Source organism: Dermacentor albipictus, chromosome 1 (assembly GCF_038994185.2).
Source record: "Dermacentor albipictus isolate Rhodes 1998 colony chromosome 1, USDA_Dalb.pri_finalv2, whole genome shotgun sequence".
NCBI classification, from domain to species: Eukaryota; Metazoa; Arthropoda; class Arachnida; order Ixodida; family Ixodidae; genus Dermacentor; species Dermacentor albipictus.
The window spans coordinates 297,678,598-297,702,823 of NC_091821.1; positions in this window are offsets into that span (position 1 = coordinate 297,678,598).

A 24,226-nucleotide genomic window follows, 5' to 3' on the forward strand; every position below is an offset into this window, starting at 1 on the left:
TAACCAGTAGCTAGGGTTAGGGATTAAAAAAAAAAGAAACTCTCACAACGAGGGCTGCAGCAGGTGCCGTGGTCGTCGGAGCGAGGGGGAATGCGACCGCTCGCTACGAGTGTCCGGGAGCAACGTCCCCACTCGTTTCAAGCACAGCACACCTCACACACATTCAGCGCTGAACAGTGCATGGGCGGTCGACGCAGTCGCATTTACATGACATGTAGCGAGCAGCACATCCCTCGATGTCCGTTAAGCAAAGTCGGACACGGCGACGCCACATCGCGGTTCGTAGAACTTCGCTGCCGAGGCGCTAGGCCAGTTCGACATTTCAATTGTCAAGGAAGCACGGGTCACACAACGCAGATTCTGTACTGCCAGAGCTCACCGAGGCGAAAGTCACACTGCCGCACCACCACTACTCGCGGCTTTCCGCCAAGTAACACAGAACCTAACACCAACACACAAGCAACACAAGCACGATCACATAAGCAACGTTGAACAACGCACGGTCCGCGCGAGCCGGAGAACGATCACGCCGAGAACGAACACGCTGGATGGATGGAAGGTAGGAGCGTCCCCTTTGAAACGGGGCGATGGCAGTTGCCACCATGCTCAGATTTTTATTTTGCCTTTTATTTTTATCTGTGTTGTGTGTTATTGAATTTCTCGATTTTCTTTAAAAACGTCTTCCTACCCTTTTAACCTTATGTCACCCCTCTGCTTTTGAGCCACCAATCCTCCAATCGCCTGTTGCTAATTTCCACCGCACATTTATTTACATGACTATCATTATCTCTGAACCTCAACGTATACGTCGCCCCGCATGCAGACCCGAAGCTCGATGCGATTTTTCGCTCGGCCCTCAAAGTCAGCCGCGACTGCCCCCTGCTCATCGTTGGGGACTTCAACGCCGGTCATACTCTGTGGGGATACCTGGGCGACACCCGCAAGGGTAGACATCTAGCAGAAGCCGCGCAAGAGCTGGGCCTCACGCTAATCAACGATACTACCACCCGCACCAGAATCGGCAGCCGAGGTCAGGTAGACACTAACCCGGACCTGACTTTCGTCGTCCGCTCGCAAGACTACGCCTGGACGAACACTGGCGAAACTCTGGGAAGCGACCACTGCATCCTTCACACGGAAATCTATGCACGCGGCAAGCGTCGGCGGAAGCATCGCTTCTCGGTTACAAACTGGGACAAATTCCGCGAGTCCACAAGAATGCGAGCCAATGGGGGATCCATCGCCAATATCTCATCCTGGACGAGCCAACTCCTGGCCGACGTGGAAGAGCATACGGAACATCTTGACCCGGAACACGCCCCGGAAACCACCAACGTCGACAGCAGTCTGCTCCACATGTGGCAGACAAGATCGAGCATGCTCCGGCGTTGGCAACAGCAGGGGAAAGATAACCAAGCCCTAAAAGAAAGAATCACTCGACTCGACGCAGAGATCTCCGATCACGCGACCGAGGTCACCCGATAGCAATGGTACCAAATATGTGATCGCATGAGGGGACGCCTCAGCGCTGCCCGGACGTGGCACCTCCTACGCCACCTCCTGGACCCGGACACTACCAGGGTCGAAGGCAGAAGAAACATGGCCAAGTTAGTCCACAGGCATGCTCAGGACCCGGGGACGTTCCTGGCAGAGATGCGCGACAAATACATCGGCCCGCAACTCAAGACACCGTTACCTGCTGCCTACCAGGGCCGGCCGAACGCGCACATAAACGAAGACATTGCGTTCGCTGAGGTGTCGGCAGCCGCCTACAAGCTGCGGACGAACTCGGCGCCGGGTTCGGACCGCGTTACCAACAAGATTCTACGCAACCTGGACGAGGCCGCAATGGAGCAGCTCACAGAGGTCATGAACGAATGTTGGAAGACGGGCGCGCGCCATCCCGGAAGAGTGGAAGACGTCAACGATCGTCTTCATACCAAAACCAGGCAAACCCCTCAATGCGGACAACCTCAGGCCGATTTCACTGACATCATGCGTCGGCAAACTGATGGAGCACGTGGTCCTAGACCGTCTCAATGAACACGTAGAAGATGGGGACGAGTTCCCCCACTCTATGTTTGGTTTCAGGCCACACCTGTCCTCCCAAGATGTGCTCCTTCAGGTAAAAAGGCAGGTGATGCAACCCGAAAGTCCGGCGGACGCTCGTCGATTCCAGTGCCTCCTGGGCCTCGACCTGAAGAAGGCCTTCGACAATGTCGCCCACGCAGCGGTGCTCGAGGGCCTGACCCAATTGGGTGTCGGAAACCGAGCGTACCAATACGTCCGAAACTTTCTCACCGACCGGAAGTGCCGGATCAAAGTCGGTGAACATGAAACTGAATTTATAGAGCTGGGGAGCCGAGGCACGCCGCAGGGATCAGTCATCTCCCCTTTTCTCTTTAACGCGGCGATGCGCGGGCTCCCGCAACTGCTGTGCTCTATCCCTGGGCTTCACCACAGCCTCTACACTGACGACGTGACGTTATGGGCAGCGGCGGATGATCCACAAGCTCTTCAAGAGATCATGCAACGCGGCATCGACGTCGTACAAGCTTATGCGGAGTCAAGGGGCCTGACGTGCTCACCGGAAAAATCCGAATACCTCCTGATCAAGCCCGGCAGAAGTAGCTGTCCCAGGGGATTACCACGGAGAAGGCACTTCCTTGAGCTTAAAGTCGGAGAACTTACCATCCCGGAGCGCCCCAGTATCAAAATATTGGGGCTAGACTTTCAGAACACGCTGCGCTGCGGGCTCATGTTAAAGAAACTCCAGAGGGCGACCAACTACACACTACAGCTCATTCGCCGGGTGGCTAATCGGCACCACGGCATGGGCGAGGGCGATCTGCTTCGACTTGTGCAAGCATACATAACTAGCAGAACCATGTACTCGACACCATATGTCAAACTTGCAGCCACGGACTTAGCCAAATTAAACACCATGATCCGACGAAGCACAAAGGCAGCCTTGGGCCTTCCGGACCACGCGGCCACCGCAAGGCTAGAGGCCTTAGGCATGCATAACACGATCGGGGAGCTCTTAGACGCTCACCACACAGCCCAAGTCCGTCGTCTCTCGCTAACCCCGGCTGGCCGCACCGTCTTCCGGAAGCTCAGTCTCGAGGCTATCCCCGAGGTTACAGAGTACATTACGATTCCGCGAAAGGTCAGGGGGCATATTTATGCCCCACCTCTACCCCGAAACATGGACCCCGAGTTCCATCAGGGCCATCGGCAGGCCCGTAGTCAAGCCATTTGGCGACGCTACGGCTCGCAAGATGGAGTGGTGTACACAGACGCAGCCAGACACTCTCGCGGCGACCTCATGACTGCGGTGGTAGCTGATTACAACGGAGGACTGATAGAACATACAACAATCACGGCTGGCCGAGTGGTGGAAGCGGAGGAAACTGCGCTTGCCATGGCCATGCATGCGGAAGCGAATACCGTCATCAGCGACAGCAAGCAGGCCATCGGCAATTTCGTCCGTGGTAGAATTTGCAAACAGGCGTACCATGTCCTCACACGACGCCCCCTAAGCGGCTTGACAACCCTCGTGTGGACCCCCGCTCACGCGGCTGTGGCCGGCAACGCGTCGGCTCACAGTTTGGCTCGAGATCTCGTGCGCCGAGCCTCGTCCGCGGATGCGGACGGCGTGAATGAGGAGGAGAGACACGAGGAACCCTGCGAGACTTATTATGAAATAGCCCATCGGTATCGCTTGAGGCGTCGCGCGCTCCCACCACCGGCCAAGCAACTCGACAAAACGCAAGCGGTCGCGTTTCGGCGACTTCAGACAAATACATACCCACACCCAAAATACATTAACAAAATCACAGGGGGCAGAGAAAGCGACAAATGTAGGCTCTGTTCAGAAACAGGAACACTCACACACATAATGTGGGAATGCACCTCGCTCCCGTTCTCTCATCCCCCCGTCAGCAGCGAGACTGACTGGACAGCCTGGCTCAATTCCGGGAACGTCGACCGACAACTTGAACTGGTGGACTGGGCGGAAAAGGCCAAGCAGGTCCAGGGCCTTACTTGAGCCCTAACCCTCGGCCACGTCCCTCTTTACCCTTCCCCCTTTCAATAAAGTTTATCACCACCACCACCACTGAACCCTAGGGCCTCAGGAAGGGTGACTGTGGCCGCATCGACATCGGGATTGATACCATCACATTTTAGTATGAGGTGCTCCATTGTTTCTACATATTTACCACACACAGTACATGTGTCTTCTTCTTCGTTAAATTTCTTTTTATAGCTCCTCGTTCTAAGACAACCTGATCTAGCTTCAAAGAGTAGGGCACTGCCTCTTGAGTTATCATAAAACGTTTCCTTCCTGATCTGCTGTTTCCAGTATCGATATAGTTCTACACTATGCTTCTTTTCCATTGAATTTATCCAATTTTTGCCTTCCGCATTTTTAACCTGTCGTTTAATGCTCTGTCCTTTTTCGTCCTCGTGTCTGGAATACTTACTGGTTAGCTTCCTAGTTCTTTTCCGCCATTGTGAGTCAACGCTCTTTCTGTATAGGTATTTAAACACCTCAGCTTCCCACCTGTTATCATCCAATTTCCTCAGACGTTTTTCGTATAGGATTTTACTCTGAGCTTCCCGTGCTTCGAATGATGCCCAGCCCATATCTCCCTGTACTGCTTCGTTTGTGGTTTTCCCGTGGGCACCTACTGCTAACCTTCCCACAGCTCTCTGATTTACTTCTAGTCTCGACTGAACCTGTGCCCTTAAACACAGGACCGCATTCCCGAAAGTAAGCCCCGGCACCATTACTCCCTTCCAAATGCCTCTCAGTACCTCATACCTGTCGTAACCCCACAATGCCTTATGTTTCATTATCCCGGCATCTCTTCGCCCTTTTGCAATTAGAGACTGTTCGTGTTTTTCCGTGTACATCTGCCCTTTGTTTATCCATACCCCGAGATACTTGTATTCGGCCACTCGGGGTATTTCGTGGCCTTGTATTGTAAGCTCCTAATCAGTTGTATCGTTGAAAAACATCCCACCGGACTTAGCTGCACTAAACCTGAAACCTAAACTGTCTCCTTCGTCCCCACAGTAATTAACCAGAGTTTGCAAATCTTCCTGGCTATCTGTTAACTGTACAATATCGTCCGCATACATTAAACCCGGTAGTCGTTGCTCAACAACCTCTTCGCCTAATCTGTACGACAGATTATACCCTAGATTGCTTCGTTGTAACCTTCTTTCCATGCTTATCATATAAAGCAAGAACAGCAGCGGTGATAGAGGACACCCTTGCCTTAATCCTTTGTGAACCTCGACAGTTGTCGTACTCTTGATTCCTTCCCATGTTATTTCAACATTATTTTCTCGATATAGTTCCTGTAGAAAATCAATTACCTCATTACCGATACCTTCAGCTTTTAATATGTTCCACAGGAGTTCCCTGTTCACATTGTCGTATGCACCACTTATGTCCAGGAAGGCCAAATACAGAGGTCTATTTTCCGCCTTAGCTATTTCTATGCACTGGGTAAGCACGAACAGGCTACCATCTAAGCGCCTACCACTTCTGAACCCGTTCTGAAGTTCTCCAAGTATTCTGTTCCTTTCTACCCATGACTGCATATTTAATTTCACTGCCTGCATCGCCAGCCTATTTATAACGGATGCTATCGTAACTGGTCGGAAAGATTTTATGTTCTTATCACCTTTCCCTTTATAAATCAAATTCATTTTACTCTGTTTCCAGCTGTGCGGAATTTGCTTATTTGTTATGACTGCCTCCAATGCTTTTATCAGCGTTTCCTTGCTTCTTGGGCCAAGTTCATTAATTAACTTGATTGGAATTTCGTCTATCCCCGCGGACGTGCATTTTGGAACATTTGCTTCCGCCTTTTTCCAGTTAAGATTGGTCAATTCTAAGCTGTTTTCTATTATGCTATTCTGTGTTGCTCCCTCACTTGGGGCGATTACCCTATTGTCTTTCCTAAATGACTCTGCTATAACTGAACCAATGTAGTTCACAGCGTCATCTCCCTCTAAACAATTTCCTTCGACATCGTGAATCTGTTCCTCTTTTCTATGATTAGCTTTACCCAGCCAGCTTATATGGTTCCAGAATTTTCTTGACCCCCCTTTAGTTGCATCGCGAACTTCAGCCAGCCAGCGATCAGAGGACTGCTTTATTTTAGCCTGGACGAGGACCTGCACTTGTTGTTTCTTTAGTCGATAATATTCCCATTTTTGGCCTATTTCCTCTTCAGATAACTGCGCCCTCTTTGCTTCTCTGTGTTCCCGAGATGCCCACCGTTTCCTTATTTCACGAACTTCGTGGCTTCCCCTTTCCTCTGCAGCGGTTTACTCCTTTTACTCCTTTTATTTTTGTACTAATGAGTACTTCTAACTGATTATAAACCCACCTTTCCATGGGATGTTTCTTTATTGCTCCCTCTATGCCAGCCGCTATTTGCGCTACTTGCGCGCCATTTAATTTTGCGTACTCTTTTTGGCTTCCCTGCATTTCTCTTTTGAGTAGGGCTCCCAACTGTAGACTAATACGCTTATGATCACTTCCGTGGCTGTACTTCCCCTCTTCGGCTATTTCCATTATTGCTAGCTTGCTATACAATCCCTGCGACATTAAGCAGTAGTCAATGGTCGTTTGTCTGTTACGGGACTCCCACGTGATTTGTCCCTCACACTTAGTTTCTCTATTTACTATAACTAGGTTGTGTCGTTCACAGAAGTCTAGCATCAACCTCCCATTACAATCTGTGTATCCATCCAGATCCTCGATGTGGCCATTCATGTCACCCATCAGACAAATATCGGCACCTTCTCCAAACTGCTTTATATCGTCATCGAGACACTTCACTAGATCTTTGTTCTCTTGCCTGTATTTGTCCCCTGTCCCTAAATAAACTACTCCTAGCCATGCCTTTTTACCGGCAATTGTACCTGATACCCAGACATGTTCTTTGCAAGTTAACTTTATTCTTTGCCAATTTGTTCCTTGGTGTATGAGCATACCTACTCCTCCTCCCTTCCTCTCCGTTGTTGTTCTATTGCTCCCTTCCCAGACGTAGCCTTCAATAAGCGGTGGGTCTTCTAGATCCCTGAGGTGTGTTTCGCATAGCGCGTATACACCTACTTCTTCGTCCTTTAACTGCTGTTCTATTTCTAACCATCTCGCTCTCTTTCTACCGCCTTGCATGTTTATGTACCTGATCCTGGTGTTAAATTTATTTGTAGTTTTCTTCCTGGACCTCCTAGTGGCCATTTTATTGGCGTCAGCCTCTATTGTTGCACTTTCTACACTGTTTCTAACTACCCCTACGCCCTGAGGCGCAGTGGACCCCCTAAAAAAGCTACTGCCCGACCTGCCAGGCGCCAGCCGATCTCGGCTCCTAGCCTTCCATTAAAGTGGATGCCATCTCGTGTAAAGCCTCCGCCAAAGCCTGCTCTATGCACTTCTCTGTTTATGTCTGCCACTTCAAATCCTTTATCCTGGCTTAGCTTTCTTATTTCACAATTTACAGCCACAACGTCCTTGGCAATTGCTCCGTCCCTTCCTTGCACCTCCGGCACTGTGCATATCACGATCTGGACTTGCTGTGCTATCGCCCTTAAATCGTCAACTCCCTCCGCTAATCTTTCCACTACTTTTGCAGCTTCACCATTCAACACATCATTTAGCCCCGCCGCTACCACTACCAAATTGCGCTCTGCAACATTCTCAGAAAGCTCGCTTTTTGTTTCTTTCAGTACTGCGTCCATTGTCCTGCCTGGGAACGTCCCGACTGCTACCCGCTTATCACCCTTTGCACGCTGCATTATAGCTCTTTTGCACCTCCTCATATTTGAATCACCACCGATAAGTACTAGGGCATTCTTTCCCTCCCTCCTAACTTCCAGGTTGTGCTTATCATTGGCTATGAGCGCATTTCTTGGGGTTAGCTTGTTCCCCTCCTCTCCTCGCGCTCGCTGGCGCCCCTGTGGCTGCAGCGTCGCCTCCCACGGAGCGTGTTGCGCTGCTTCGCTATAACTACGCCGATTCACCGGCGGCGAGCTGACTACCGTTTGATCTGCCCCCCTGCCCCCGACTTCGCATGTAGGGTCTACCCTACTTTCTGTGCTTTTGCCCCCGGCTTGGTGTCCCGACCCATCATTCTCCGCTGCGCGCGTCTCAAGCGCATCGAGACGCCTATGCAGTTCTGCTCTCCTTTCCTTCTCTTCTCCAAGCTCGGCCACGGTTCTTACTAATTGCGCGGCCTGCACCGCTTCCACCTTGACCAACTCGGCGACTTTCGCCTGCAAAGCTAACCGCCTCTCCCGCTCCTCCCTCAGGTCTGCTTTCAGCTCCTCGAATTTGGCTGTCCAATTTCCTTCCAGTTTTTGGACTGCTTCCCTGACCCCTTCGCACAGCCTGCACGTAAAGCTAGACTCCTCCGCGTCTGCTAAGCTCTGGAAACTGGTCTCGTCGAGGGAGCACCAGCGCAGGCACTCGTCGCACTGCACTTGCTCCGCGTCCCCCGCGGCCTTCCCTTTCTTTGGTTTCATCGCTAGGCCTACGTCCTTAGGCTCAACAAGCACGTCCGCCAAATCACTTCGAAGAGCTAGCTGAGATAGTTAAATAGGCCTATCAAATAGGTCCCGCCTCAGCACCTAGGCCTAACGAGGGAAACCGCCAGACCTAGACAAAGCCGGTACGTTTACCACGCTTACCGCGAATTCAAAATTTGCGCTCTTGCTCCATGCAAAATAAAACACTTGAAAAAAAATCAGCTAATAAGAAGAAAAAAGACTACTTAGCTACGAACGAAGTCGCTGCAAGCCTCGACACAGGAGCGTCCGCACGCCCAATTACTATTTAAATGCAAAAAAACCACCAAATAAAAACAGAAGCAAGCTCAAAGCATGCACAAAAACGTATGATTTCATCGTCGCCACGGAGCCCCGAAAAGCACGTCCATCCGCCACAAAATCCCCTGTTGGTGGCGCCAAGCGACGCCACGGTCGCTCGGCTGCTCGGCGCTACCATCATGCATTCTCAAAAATCCCTAAACGATCCTGTCTATAGTGTACTAGAATAATGTCCTAGTGACACGACCGGAAAGGGGCGCGCGTGCCTCTTTCCGTTGACGCCACCAGGTGTCGCCACTGCGACCTTTTCTAGCAGACCGGCTGCTCTCATATTCGCTGCTTTTGAGGCGGTCCGTGTTACTAAGTGTTTTTATGCGAAGCATATTACGAGAGCTCAACCCAGCTCCTCAGGCGCGGCGGTGTCGCCATGAAATCACGTGACACCGTGACGTCACGACAGAGGAGAAGTGGCTTTGGCTAAAGTCTTGCAAGACGGGCTGGGTGGGAATCGAACCAGGGTCTGCGGAGTGTGGGACGGAGACGCTACCACTGAGCCACGAGTATTTTTTTTTCTTTATTACCGGCTTGGCAAGTACATACAAATATTGTCAAATGAATCCGAATGTTAAAACGTCTAGTCTTTACTAAGACTGAGGTGTCATGTTAAAATGGCTTCATCGAAGCCAAACTGTCCAACACTGAAAGCCAATTTGGCGGATCACTTAGCAGTTTCAACACTTCGCTTGTATAATTAACATTCTCGGTAAAATAATACATTGCTGGCCTTGCATCAACATCAGCATTGCGTACAGCCATACGAGTTCGCCACACACTTTGCATACACAATAGCATCAACATGTCCACCGGCACACCGTCAGGTTCAGCACATGGCAAAAACCTTATTCCGAACGCAGTGATAGGAAGCTCCTTTTTTATTGTTCTTTGCAGGATGTCCCAAAGAAAGCGGGCATCGTGGCAGTCAAGAAAAATATGTTCGACAGTTTCTTCCTTGTTACATATAAGACAGTTGTCTGACCCTGGGACAAAGAAGCCCTTGCTTCTTAGCCATGGCTTAACAGGCAGTGTGCCGGTATGCAGTTTGAAAAAGAATGATTTTGTGTTAGCTCGTACAGGCATATTATTGACTCGCTTGAAAACATCTCGTTCAGGCCCTAAGTAATACATAGAACGATACACTGGTGTAGGTATAAACACTTCAACAAGATCCTTATACAACTGTTTTCGTGACACTGCAAACAAGTAGTCTTTCGAAAAACGAGCGTTTAGAAGACGTATCGCCATGGAAACTTCACGCAGATAGCCCTTTAGTGCCATCGGTTTGATTGCGTGCGACGATACAACAAAATCGGGCAAAGCGTCGCGCAATCTCACTTGGATTACCGTCCGCAGAAACCCATCGGTTTGGTCGCGGAAGAAAACAAACCTCGATACAAGTTGCTTGAAAAACAAATGCGTTAAACCAAGTCCCCCATTGCGCAATGTGTGAAACAAATTACTTCTGCTCGTGCGTTCCCACACCGAACCCCAAATAAACTCTGCAAACACTCTGTGTATTTTTTGAATTGAAGATCGGCTCATGCATAGCACCTGCAGGACGTAGAACACTTTAGCTGCTAAAAAGATATTACATACTTTGGCCCTAGCAAACATCGAAAAGTTGTGGCCTCCCCATTTGTTAGTTTGCTCTTTCATTCCGTCTCTCTCGCTCGTCCAGTATTCGATTGGCTCACGGTAGGCACTGAGTGGAACCCCAAGATAAGTGCCGGGTAATACACTCCATTGCATTTTGCAAAAGACCTCTGGTGCATCTGGCCAATTCCCGTGCCAAAGCCCTAAACATTTTGACCAACTTATGGCACTACCGGAAGCCTTGCAAAAAGCTTGGGCTTCCCTCACAGCTTCTGCAATGCTCTGTTTATCGCGACAGAACACTGCTATGTCGTCGGCATAAGCTAAAACTTTTATTTCTCTACCAAAAAATGTGTACCCGCGAATATTATGGTTATGTAGTAACTTTAAACAGAAAGGTTCTAAATAAAGTGCAAAGAGCAAGGCTGAGGTCGGACAGCCTTGCTTTATGCTAGACATTACTGCAATCCGCCTGCTCAGTTTGTTGTTAATGATTAAGTTTGTGGTACAACCATCATACATCATTTTTACCCCGTCCAAAATGACTGATCCGACATTAACATAATCAAGAAGTATAAACAGGATTTCGTGGGACACCCTGTCAAAAGCTTTGGCCAAATCTAGTTGTAGCATAGCTACATGATCTCCCATCGTATCGCAACATTCAAGTATGCTTCGCGCTATATGTATATTTGTGAATATAGTCCTGCCTTTTATACCGCATGTCTGATGTGTACCTACTAGGGATTTGACTACACTTTGAAGGCGATGGGCGAGCACCTTCATAAATACTTTATAGTCAATATTTGCTAAGCTTATTGGCCGGTAGGTCTCTACGGATTGAAGTTTAATGGGGTCTGTTGATTTAGGTATCAGTACTACGTGTGTCTGTCGGAAAGAAGGAGGCGTCCATTTTTGTTCGTAACACTTGGTTATGACGCGGTGCAGAGCCTCAGCCATTTCAACCTTGAAAATTTTATATATCGCTGCCCCAAGTCCATCCGGTCCAGGCGATTTCCTTACACTAAGGTCATCTATAGCCTTTTCAATTTCTGCTACAGAAATCGGCCTCTCAAGGGCATCCCTGAGTTGACCATCAATTTTCGGCGTAAGAGGTAAATATTCACTCTTAAACGCAGAGATCTCGCTTGTCCTCTTGCTTAGCAGCGTGCTATAGTAGTCAACGAAAGCACGTTCTATCATTTCCCCGTCATTTGTAAGCTGCCCTTGAAAAACGATTTCTTTTACTTCCTTGGTCATAGCGTACCTCTTCTCTTCACTTAAAGCTCGCTTGGTGGGCGTTTCACCCAGCCATACGCGTTCAGCGCGTGCTCTTAAAACCGCGCCACGATATCTCTCTTCATCAATCACTTCAAGTTTCGCTTTAATTTGTTTAATATCATGTGCAAATATACCAGCCCCGCCGCTTTCCATGTTCAACAGGTATGCCAACGTGCATTGCAGTTGCTTTTCTTCTTGCTTTTGTTTCTGCCGCAACACGCATGCTCTCTCTAAAGCAATTGTTTTCGCTTCGGTTTTGAACATCTCCCAAGCTTCTACAACATTTTTTGCATCCTCAAGGAGAACAGCGTCTAATTTCTCTTTTATTCTTTTAAGAAATACTTCATCTTGCATAAGGTTGTCATTAAGTTTCCATAGGTGCCAATTAAATTTCTGTTCTTTCTTTTTCATACCTATCGTAACCGTTACCAAACAATGATCGCTGAAACTGACACATTCCACACCATATTCAGAAAGTAGTGGAACTAAGTGAACAGGAACATAGATGCGGTCTAACCTTGAGTGGCTGTCTCCTTGAAAATGCGTATATTGCACATGACTGTAAGAACCAAGAACACTCCCAACATCCTCTAGATCAACATCACACAAAATTTCATGCAGAAGTGCGGCACTTTTATCGTGGCTAAGTTGCTTTTTCGATCGATCTATCGGCCGGCATACACAATTGAAGTCGCCAAACATTAGGACGTGTCTTTCACACCGCAAGAAAGACCTCAGATAAACGAAAAATTGTTCACGTTCTCGAGCATTATTAGGGGCGTATACACAAACCGCCCGCCACAGCAATCCAGAAAAAGAAAAATCACAAATAAGCAAACGCCCCCCTTCACATGAAGTAACTTGTTGCTCTATTATCCCAATGCTATTTCTAATAAACAAAAGGCAGCCCCCAGAAGTACCACTCGCGTGGCAAACGCATACATTGTACTTATTTCTGAAAATTTCAACCAAACGAGCCGTTTTTTCTTCAGATTCAATTTTTGTTTCTTGTACAGCCATCAAATCAATGTCTTTTTCTAGTAACATGCGACTTATCTGACACTGTCTTCGCCTCTGCGACAACCCTCTGACGTTTAATGTCGCCAAACGAAGCGGACTGGTGAGGTTAATAGCGTCTGCCATTGTTTTAGTTAGATTTAGGGTACGCCCCTACACAATTTTTCCTTGGCGGGTCGACGGGAACGCTGTCGCGTTCCACTCTTGAAGGCGAAGCAGTAATGCATGAGTTGTTTCTTCGTCTAGCCGAACCAAATATTGCCAAGCAACAGCAGTTCACCAGGCTAAACAGTGGTTCAACAACTAAAATAAAGGCTAGTATGCTTCGCATCCTGGGCTTAACCTTACCTAAGCCACAGCCATTTTTTACGGACATGGTTCTTTCATTATAACAGAAAAGGATTTTATTTAACAAAGTATTGTGTAAAGGAAGATTTTGAAGGCCACATCGAGACTATAGTATCGACAATGTCGTCTGCTAGCGTATTCTCGCACAGTCCGGCGCTTTTATTGCGCTCGTATTATCGCCTGTGCCAGCTGGATATTCAACGAGCTTCTTGTTGCTCATCTACTGCTCTAAAGCCAACATATCTGGGCCTGCGTTGCTTCTATGGAACTAGTATATTTACCACTCCATTTAAATCTCGCGCTTCTCGCGAATGACAGGAAAGTGCGTAGCGACTTCGGCGTTGCGCGGCTAACCCCGAGGGCGTAGGATTAAATAGTGGACTCGTTGGCTGCACTTGCATAGTGCCAAAATGCAAACATGTCCGTGTTGCCGGTCATAAAACCCCAGTTGGTCAAAATTATTCAGTGTCCCTCCCACACTTTACTGCGTGCCTACTAATTAGATCTTTGTGTGTTTTACACATTAAACCCCGGAAGGAATTCATTTTTGACTATGCAATTGCGCACATACAAACTCACAATTTTTCCCGAAATTTTAGCTCCTAAAAAGTCGCCGCGTCTTCAGCACATACTGTCAGAGTGACGCTCGAAAAAAATCCAGGTTAGTATTTCTTTTTAATTATTCACAATGAAATTAGCACAGCTATAAAGGAACCCTAAAGTGTACCTTCCCTAAACCCCTAACATCTAATCCCATTATATGTAACTATTACTGTTAAAGCACATGACCAAAAACACCATGTGGCATGGAGTTCTAGGAACATCAACTGAGCTTAAGATATTTCGATGCCTGGCGCCTTCTTTCATTACACTTATTCACGCTTTTTGCGAAGAAATGTAGCCTGGTTGTCATGTAGAAAGCAGTGAGTTCTGCTGCGAGGGATTCGAAGTGATCAGGACAGCCAAGTTGATGCTGCAGCCTGGCTCAGCACCTAAAACATCTAAAACACTGTCTGCTTGCAACTCAAGAAGACTAAAACAAACCATGAAATCTTTGTCCAAGTTGATCACAAACTTGTACAGAGGGGAGAACATTCATTACTTGGAGCGAGGTAATTGCGAATGGTTCATTCTCCGCAAACTGTCCGTTTTCATCTTACGCAACCTCGACGAGTATCGCGCGAAGTGGTCGGCGGAGCTGACAATCTCCCGCTCTTCATTTTGTGCGGTCCGTGCGCTCTTACGTGGCTTCGTGCTTACCATCGGTGCACTTTCTGCGGCTGGCCTCTTCCTTTCTGGCCTCTCTTCAACAGGTGCGACAGAAAGATAGGACGTACAGTCGGGCAGAAGGGTAGACACCGCGCCAGGTGCCAGCGACAGCTTCCCACGTGGAAGTCGCCTTACGGTGTTATTGATGATGAGGACGTAATCCCTCCAAATGTATCGAGGCTCAAAGTGGCGCTCACATACCACTGAACATGAAAAATTTTAACAGCACAAACACATGCAACCACAAAGTAACAAGGACGAGACACAAGCATGCAATTTTTATGTCAAGTATGCACCAACTCGCCCAGAAAGAAGTTTTTATGAAATACCGCTGAAGGTTCATTGAGATGCTTGTCTGCTGTTCGTAGATTGCGCTCTCCCATTTTTTCCAACATTCATTTTCCGTTGGTGCGGCAAACAACGACGCTTTCGGAGCGCCCTGATTAATCGCTGTGGCAGCCCGGAGCGTAACAATGGGTGTCCGTCTTTCTTTTTCGCATCGAACCTTCTGTGCTGCAGTAGATTCAGGGATACGCCTTGTTTTTTCAAATCATCCACTGTTTTTCACAAGCATGGCCCCGTTAAACGTAACACGGCTCGGAAAACACACGGAGCAAACAGCCGCAGAGCGTGTCTGAGCCGGCTCGACCGCGCGCCATTGAAATTTCTTTCTCTATGCGCGCGCCAGCAGCTAGAAAAAAGCACAGCAGCGCCACCGACGGCGGCTACTGGCATTTGCTTCAGCCGGCACGCTATCCCTCCCTCATGCTCGCGCCACTAGGACATTATTCTAGTACACTATAATCCTGTCCCTAGGCACACGAGCCGTCTCGTCCTAGACACCTATGATCAAGTCACGTGAGGGATTTTTATACGGAGTGCACTGGGAACGAGAGTAATCGCATGGCGCCGTTGCTAGGAGCATACTAGGAGTGACATCACGGTGTCCCGCAGGCTCGTAAGCCAATAGCGTGGTGCTGCGGTTGCCATGCGTTGTACTTTCTGGATATTCCAAATACGCGTCCGGGTCAGTGTCCGGGTCACCAATTATTGGCACGCGCGAGGAAAGCAGAGACGAGTCGTGGGGCTTGGAGTCTCGGTGCCAACTAATTTTTATCGTGTCTTTATTTGTGCGCTGGCCCTCTATCGGAAGTCGGCTGGCTACGGTCGACTGCGGTCGGCTCTGTTCCGCGCTGGCAGCACCGCGGCTTATCCGCGACATTTTTGTGTGCACTACAAACTGTCGTGACATTCTAAAGCGGCGGTATGGATCATGTCGGCGAATCTGCTCGATCGTGTTCGGGCTGCCAGCGCGATCTAATGTCGCGGCACACCAACATAGATCGTAGTGTGTGCGCGTGTGTGAATGCGGTTGACTGTTCTCGTGAACCGTGCGACGTCGCCACGTAAACTTGAATCATGACGCTTATTATTTTGTTTATGCCTTTTCGCCTCCGTGCACCGCTAAAGCCCCGTAAGAGCGCCCTTATACGAAACGCACGCGGATTGACTGTGTTTTGCTGGCGATCCGGGTATCGCTTCTGGCGTTTTTCTTACGCTAATCTGCAGTTGTGTGTTTTTTATTAGTAAAATGGCATCGCCGATTACTGAAACTTCTTCGAGTGTAAGAGAAACTTGGAAGGAACGAGCTCGCAGCTGTATGTAATGTACTTTGATAAATTGTATTATACTATCACACTTTATTATTTGATCGCCAGTAGCACTGGCTATGCAGTATTTTTTTTAAAAGCAGAGTAATGCAGGCACTTAGGAATATATTTATTCACATGTGCAATGCACAAAACACGATTAGGATATGCACAGTTGGAAATGACTTTTTGGACATATTGTAAAGCGCAGTTAACAACGCGCGAACACAGGAAAGTGTGGAAGTAGAATTCGCTGCTGAAATTTATTTTTTTATCGCACGTAATGCAATGCGGATATTTGTCAGCGAGTTTGCCCCATTATTTACTTGCATGCTAGGTCGCTGCCCTTGATAAGTCAACTGGATCATAATGCACTAAAACCAATAATCTCCACTAACTTCGGCCGTCAACATTCATGCGCGTGAATGAAATACTATCGCAGCTCTACACACGTGGCAGTTAGGGCGAGTTGGTATGTCATGACCGGTTTAGGCTTGTAGCGCAGCTCGGAAGAGCAAAAAAGGAAGGAGGTAGGGGCAGTGGCGTAGCTATAGCTCGTCTGGCACCCGGGGCCCATAGGTCTTCTTTCACCCCCCGGGTGTAGCTGGTGGAAAAAGGGGTGTCTTCAGACGTATATGACACCCCCCCCCCCCCCCTATGGACCCTTGCACCCGGGGCCCACGGCCCCCCGGCCCCCCCCTGTTGCTACGCCACTGGGTAGGGGTAATCAAAGGGAACGGAAAACAGAGTGAGCGCTCACTTTGTTTTTCGTTCCCTTTGATTACCCCTACCTCCTTCCTTTTTTGCTCTTCCGAGCTGCGCTACAAGCCTAAACCGGTCATGACATACCAACTCGCCCAAACTGCCACACTTTTGACCTTCGCCAGCCTCAAGGCCCAGCGTACCACTCGAGGTGATGCCTGCACGGGAACTGCCTTGTCAGGCCCCAGCAGCCCCAACAGCGGCTTGTGGTCCGTGACTGCCTCGAACTTCCGGCCCCACAGATACTGGTTGAAGCGTTCGACACTGAACATGAGGGCCAAGCCTTTGTTGTCCAGCTGGCTGTAGCGTTGCTCTGCAGCATGAAGCCGACGAGAAGCAAACGACACAGGGCGTTCCTGGCCATCTTTGCCCGGTGCGCCAGGACGGCTCCCACGCCGTACGGCGATGCATCTACGGTCAGAATGACAGGCTTGGCAGGTTTGAAATGTACCAGCATTGAAGCCTTGGAAGGCCCGGTCCTGCTCCTTCTTCCAGACCCATTGCTGACCATCTCGAAGCAGAAGATGGAGCGGCTGTAGATGCTGCGACAAGTTCGGCAGAAAACTACTGTAAAGTTGATGAGGCCGAGGTAGCTCTGAAGCTCCTTCTTGTCCTGGGGCTTAGGCGCCTTGAGCACAGCATCAACTCTGCGGTGAGCTGGGAAATGACATGTCCCAAGTACTCAACACTGGGGGCCAGGAAAATGCACTTTTCCAGCTTGAGCTTGAGGCCAGCGTCCTGCAGTCGTGCCAGGACATTTTGCAGGTCCTGCAGGTGGTCCCCGTCGTCGTTGCCAGTAACCAGGATGTCATCCGAGTACACCGGCACGTGCCTCATGCCCCTGAAGAGGTTGTCCATCTACCTCTGAAATATGGCTGGGGCTGAGGACACGCCAAACGGTAAGCGCGTGCACCGGAAGAGCCCCAAAGTTGTCGATATTGTGACATACTTCCGGGAGGCATCCTGGAGCACCAGCTGCTGGTAAGCATCTCTGAGGTCAAGCTTGGTAAACTTCTGTCCACCGGACAACGCTGACCAGAGATCTTCAATCCGGGGCAGCAGGTAGTTCCAGGGCCGGATTAAGAAAAATGGGGGCCCTGGGCTAATGCGCATGCAGGCCCCCTTTCCCTATACTGAACCTCCCCCTGTCACCTGCTACGCTGCTGGAAATAAACCATGTTTCATTTTAATTCCACCAAATTAAAAAAGAACGAAGTGCGATCAACGGCGTTATTATTATTGTTATTATTATAAGGAAAACAACAAAAAATGCTTGAAACGCGTGCTGTTGCAAACACCAACACATATGTTCACTTTGTGATTAATCTGCATTCTGTTTTCAGCAAAAGGTAGGCTTTAAGGAAAAGTTTAGTGCCCTGAAGACGAACGAGAACGTAGAAAAGACAACACTGCTCAAATGTCGATCCTTCTGAAGCTAGGCTTTGTTTGCATCACTAAGTTTAATCCCGTGCATCTCAGAATGCAGTAATAGTTATACACGTTACTCCATAAATATGCAATAGATATATACAATACTTAAGCAGAAAATGCACCATAAGAATGCACTAGAATACAGATGAAAATTGCCAACTGTAATTACAAAACATAATTTGAAAATATTTTCGTTAAAGGTAAGACAAGCAAGGACGACACCAAATAAACGTGGCAAAAACAACAAAAATACAGTTCTTTATAAGCATGCTAAATATCACAAGAGCAAACAAGAAACGAACAACGAAGATTTGCATATCTTGAATTACACTGCTCAGCATTTCATTTAACGTACGTGGAGGCTGGGAGGCGGCACAAACTTATTGGAACTATCCATGTATAGCACAAACAGTCCTCTTTTAAAATGGCATCTTTCGCGCCTTCGCTTTGGCGAAATCAGATATAGTCTGTTCGAACGATAGATCGCGGAGGAGGTCACTTTCAATGGACACGATAGCAAGCGAGTTCACCTTGTCGTTAAGGAGGCTCGAACGAAGGCCATCTTTTATCAGCGACAACTTGGAAAACGATCGTTCAGTCTCACAGTTTGCCACGCGTATGCTTAAGTGCATTCGCAAAGCAATAGAAAGGTTCGGAAACACATCAATAAGGTTTCTTTCGTGCAGCAACTTCATTATTCCCAGGGGACTCGTGTCCTGGCACACATAGTTGTGCAGAAAGTTCGCAAACTGAATGATTTTAGCGCAAGATGCTAGCTCCAGATCATTTTTGTAGATTTTCACCAACTTCTCAGCCTGCTGTCCCAGAGAGGCCTCGCTCCCAACTTCTGTCAGCAATTTTAAGAATCCGAACCTTTCGCAGAGTTCAGTGTAGGCAGCCTTTCGCACTCGCGAAGCAGAGCCTAGGCTGTCCAGTACAACATTGTAGGTCTCCACGAAAAACTTTTTTAGATTTTGTAGCGCACTATCGCGTTTTCCGTCCGGGTGCTTACTCAAAACGATGCGTTTGCCCTCATCTCCAGGCAGCTTGACGATTTAGAAAACCGATCTCGTCGCAACAACCTCATAATTCGAGGTGTAAAAGAGGAAGGGCGCGAATCTGACGAGATCTCGCTGAAGAAGGTAAATGACAATATATTTGGAGAAAAACTCGGACACAAACTTAACTCTATCGAAAGAATTCATAAACTATAGGAAAGAAAACGCCGGGCAAGGACCGTCCTGTTATTTTGAAGCTAAATAATTTTAGAGATAAGATGAAAATTATGCAGAACTGTCACGAGCTCAAAGGTAGTCAAACAAGCATATCAGAGGACTATTCTAAAAGAGTTGTTGATATCCGCAAAAAGCTGTGGAATTCGTCAGATGTGGAGAGGAGCAATGGCCTGAATGTTAAATTACTTTTCGATAAGATTAAAATTGGCGACGACCTTTACATTTGGGATGAAGTAACCGCTCAGAGAGTGAAGTGTCATACCCCTGCAGAAAACGATCAAGTGTGACTCAATCATTCTCCCAACGCAGGCTTTAAGGTGACAAATATAAACGCCAGAAGCATTGTAAGCAAAGCAACCGCCATTGAAAGCATTATCTTGGAACACGAACCACATATACTAGTAATAACTGAAACTTGGCTTCATCAGGATGTATCGGACGAGGAAGTCACGCCGCCAAATTATTTAATAGTAAGGAGAGATCGGATAGAAAGAGGGGGTTGAGTGGCAATAACGGTGAAAAGCGGTATAGTATTTTCTGTTTTAGATGGTCCAAGTAACATTGAATCAGTATGGATAAAGGTTAGGTTAAATAACCGCTCGGTGATAGTAGGTGGTGTGTACAGAGCCCCAAACTCCCCTTTAGACATGCTTGTTAGCTTAAGAAATTTCATGGACAGGAATTTAAAACAGGACGACTCAATCCTACTTTTAGGTGATTTTAACTTGCCCGGAATTGACTGGAATACACTCTCCTTTAGTGCAACGGATATGCCTAGCTGTGAAGAAATAATTGAGCTTGTTATAACCTAACTCAAGTTGTAGAAGGTTACACCAGAGTATGCGAAACAACATCATCACTTCTAGACTTAGTCTTTATATTCTCAGAACTGCTACCACATCTTTGTGATTGCGAACCCTGCGAAGGTATATCTGATCCCAAAATTGTAATACTGGTTTCAGATATGGTGCCAGATCGTTCGCATAGTAAACGTAAGACGTTTCTAAACTTTACAGCCGCTGACGACGTTGGTGTGTTGGAATGCCTCGAGGGTTCATTTGATGATTTTATGCATCTTGCCAATAATGGTGCTACCGTAGACAAATTATGGGCCTATTTTTTAAACATGGTGGAACATTGTATTACGCACTTTATTCCCAAGCTTTCAAAATGTACAAGGTAGAAGAATCCCTGGATAACAAGAGAAATCATACACATGAAACGGAAATTAAAAAGAAAATGGAGGGCAAACAGGATTAAGCCGGTTCCTGGCGATAGCAGTGCCATTAGCCAAATGAGTAAGCAACTCAAGCATCTTGTCAAGGTGGCTATAAGGACAAGTTCTACAATGTAACACTAAAAAAATTTTTAATAGAGGCACCTACCAAATTTTGGCGCTATGTTATTCCTTCAAAGCCTCGAAAAAATGGAGACAAAAATAATGCAGAAAGAGCTGAAAACCTTAACTCGTTTTTTCCATCCGTCTTCACTTCTGACGACGGCTTGTCACCAAAAGTAGCAGACGCGCCTGGCTGCCCTCCAGTTCAAGACTTAGAAGTCACAGAACAAGGAGTGCTTAACTTGCTGCTTCAATTGTCTGTAAAGAAAAGCCCAGGCCCTGATGGAATCCCCAATGAATTCCTGCTTAGATATGCAGAGTGGGTTGCCAAATACCTCACAAAAATTTTTCAAATATCCATTACCTCGAGTTCTTTCCCGTCCGCTTGGAAATATGCCAAAGTTATTCCGGTCCATAAGAGTGGTTCTTCATCGGTTGTCAACAATTTCCGACCAATTTCTCTCCTTTGTACATGTTCTAAATTGCTTGAGCATATTGTATTTAAACACCTTATGGAATATCTTGAAAATAATAACATACTTCATCCTTCTCAACATGGGTTCCGAAAAGGCCTTTCTACCCAGCTCATAGAAACCGTTCACGGTCTTTCCGAGGGAATAAACAGCCGTGGCCAAACTGACATATTATTCTTGGACTTTTCAAAAGCATTCGATAAGGTATCCCATCCAAAGTTGCTGCTAAAGATTATTGCTATATTCAGGAACTCCAAAATAACACACTGGTTTTCTTCCTACCTCACCTCCCGTGAACAGTTTGTACACCTCGAAGGTTTTCAATCGTCTTCTTCCCATGTGGTTTCAGGTGTTCCACAGGGAAGTGTCTTGGGCCCCCTTTCATTTTTGGTTTTCATAAATGACCTCCCAAAAGCCATCACGGTCCCAATCAGACTTTTCACTGATGACTGTGTCGTATACAAAACAATTAGGGCCCCAACTGATCAAGAAGAACTGAACGCTAATCTGCATGCAATAGAACATTGGTGCGCTAAGTGGCAGATTGTGCTTAATCCATAATTATGTCTGTTACTAGAAAAAAAATATGATATACCCTTACTCCATTGCAGGTAAACCAGTTAATAGAGTCCATCAGCATAAGTATCTCGGCTTAACCTTCACTTTTGACCTACACTGGAATACACACTTAGATAATGTATGCTCCAAGGCACGCAAAGCAATTTGGGCACTAAGACGCAAAATCCGTAATGCAACTCCCGATGTAAAAACACTCACTTATAACACCCTTGTAAAACCTGTAATTGAATATGGCAAAATTGTTTGGGATCCTTACACTGCGTCTAATGAGAAAGTTCAGAAACTTGCTTCTCGTTTTATTTTCAATAAATATCGCCGAACTGATTCACCAAACGAATTATGTAAATTAGCAAACCTTAAAAGTTTAGAATACTGCACTAAGGTAGATAGGCTGAAGTTTCTTTACCTTTTAATTCATGGCCACTTGAATATCAACACATCACCATATTTTACAATACACCCTAATGAGACATATCGCCATTCCATGTACATTCCTGTGCCGCGTTCTTATAACGATTGTTTCAAGTAGTTTTTTTCGTGTTATTAAAGAATTGAACATGCTGCCTGATTCCATTGTAAACATTAACTCCCTCGATGCCTTTCTAGAATGCCTGAAATCTTACCTGGACCGTAATACACCAATGTAATAGTTGTGCCTCAGCACTTGCATGCGTTTTCTTATCTACTGTTTGATTTTTCCTTTGTCTTTTGTGTCAATATCGCAGTTGTGAAATGTACCTTGTTTAGAATGTGAATTCATTAGGTTTTCCACTCCTGTAATAGCCTGAGAAAGGCTGACAGTATCAATAAATGAATGAATGAATCCTGATAACATTGATTGGTACTTAGCGTGCGTGCTCTCTCTTCAAAGCTATCAAAGAGAGGTCGCAAAGAATTAACAAAGCCTTCTAGAGAGCTTAGCAGGTCTACAGCAGTTGAAATGTCTAGACCCAATTTCTGAAGTGCTACGCTCTTTATTTGCTGCTCTGTGTTTTCTGCATGCATCTTTGCGTTGCTCTATGGCCTCCTTAACTTCTCGGTCCCACCAGCTTTTAGGTTTGTTTTCCCTGCTTACTTCCTAGTTTCCTAATCTGTCCCTTTTCTAGCTCTCGTTTAAAAATACGAACTTGTCGTATGACCATGCCCTTTGCGGTTGCTTGGATACCATGCTTTCAATGTTTTTCGCCATTTCTTGTAGCTGCCTGTCATTCAGTTTGCTCTTACCTTTCCTTTCTTAAGTTTCTACCAGTGGTACTGTCCTTCCAAAACTGATTTTGATTCATTTGTGATCATTCCCCAGGCTTTTTGTACCTTCCTCATCAATTTCCATACCTCCCAACCGTTCATACAGTTTGTGGGACATTAGGCAGTAGTCGATTGTCGAGTGAGAGTTATTTCTTTCCCGTGTTATCTTCCCATCGCATTTAATTTCAGTATTAACTATTACAAAATCATGGGCCTCACAAAAATCTACGACACCCATCTGCCCTGTTGCATCTGTCGCCCCGTCAAAGTATTCCAAATGTGCATTCATGTCCCCTAGGATGATTATCTCCCGTTTCATAGCTATCTCCCTGATGTCCTTGGCCATACATTTGAAATGTTTTGCATTCTCCTCTTTCGACTCATTCCCCGTTCTCAGATACACAACTCCCAGGATTGTCTCTACATTCCCTATGTGCCCTTGAGCAACATGTGCTCACTGCAGCTCTCCTTTACCTTTTCCCAGTCCTGTCAGCGTTCTTTCCTTTTTCTGTTGCACCCTACACAGGTGTATCCTGCAATGAATGGTGGCTCTTCCTCATCTCTTAAATGGGTTTCGGCAACTCCATATACCTGAAAATTTTCCGTTTGTATTTGTTCTATTTCGTTCCACTTGATGCGATTTCTTCCCCCCTGCATGTTGATGAACCCCACATTTACTGCCTTCTTCCTCTTCCGCCTCCGTACTCCTGTCCTGCACCCCCTCCCCTGTCCTTTTATCTTTTATGTTTTGGCATGTAGGGTTGCCCTGCGTGCCTGCAAAAAAGCCTGAGCCCTACGGCCCACCCTCGTTCCTACCTGCCATCCCGCAGGTGTTGTGTAGTGAATGCCATCCGGGTCGAAAGGGGGGAAGTTTTTTCCCCCGATCATTCTGTTCACCTCCACCACATCACACCTGAGGGCTCGCCCCAACTCCCTAATCATTACATCGGCCGCTACTATCTGTTCTTCAATGAAAGGGCCCTGTCCCCTGACCTCTGGGACAGTACACAGGGCAATGTGCACCGCCTCATAGGTCGCCCTTAGTTTCGCCAATCCCTGTTGAATCTGTCTGTCCAGCATTCGCCCCCTATTCTG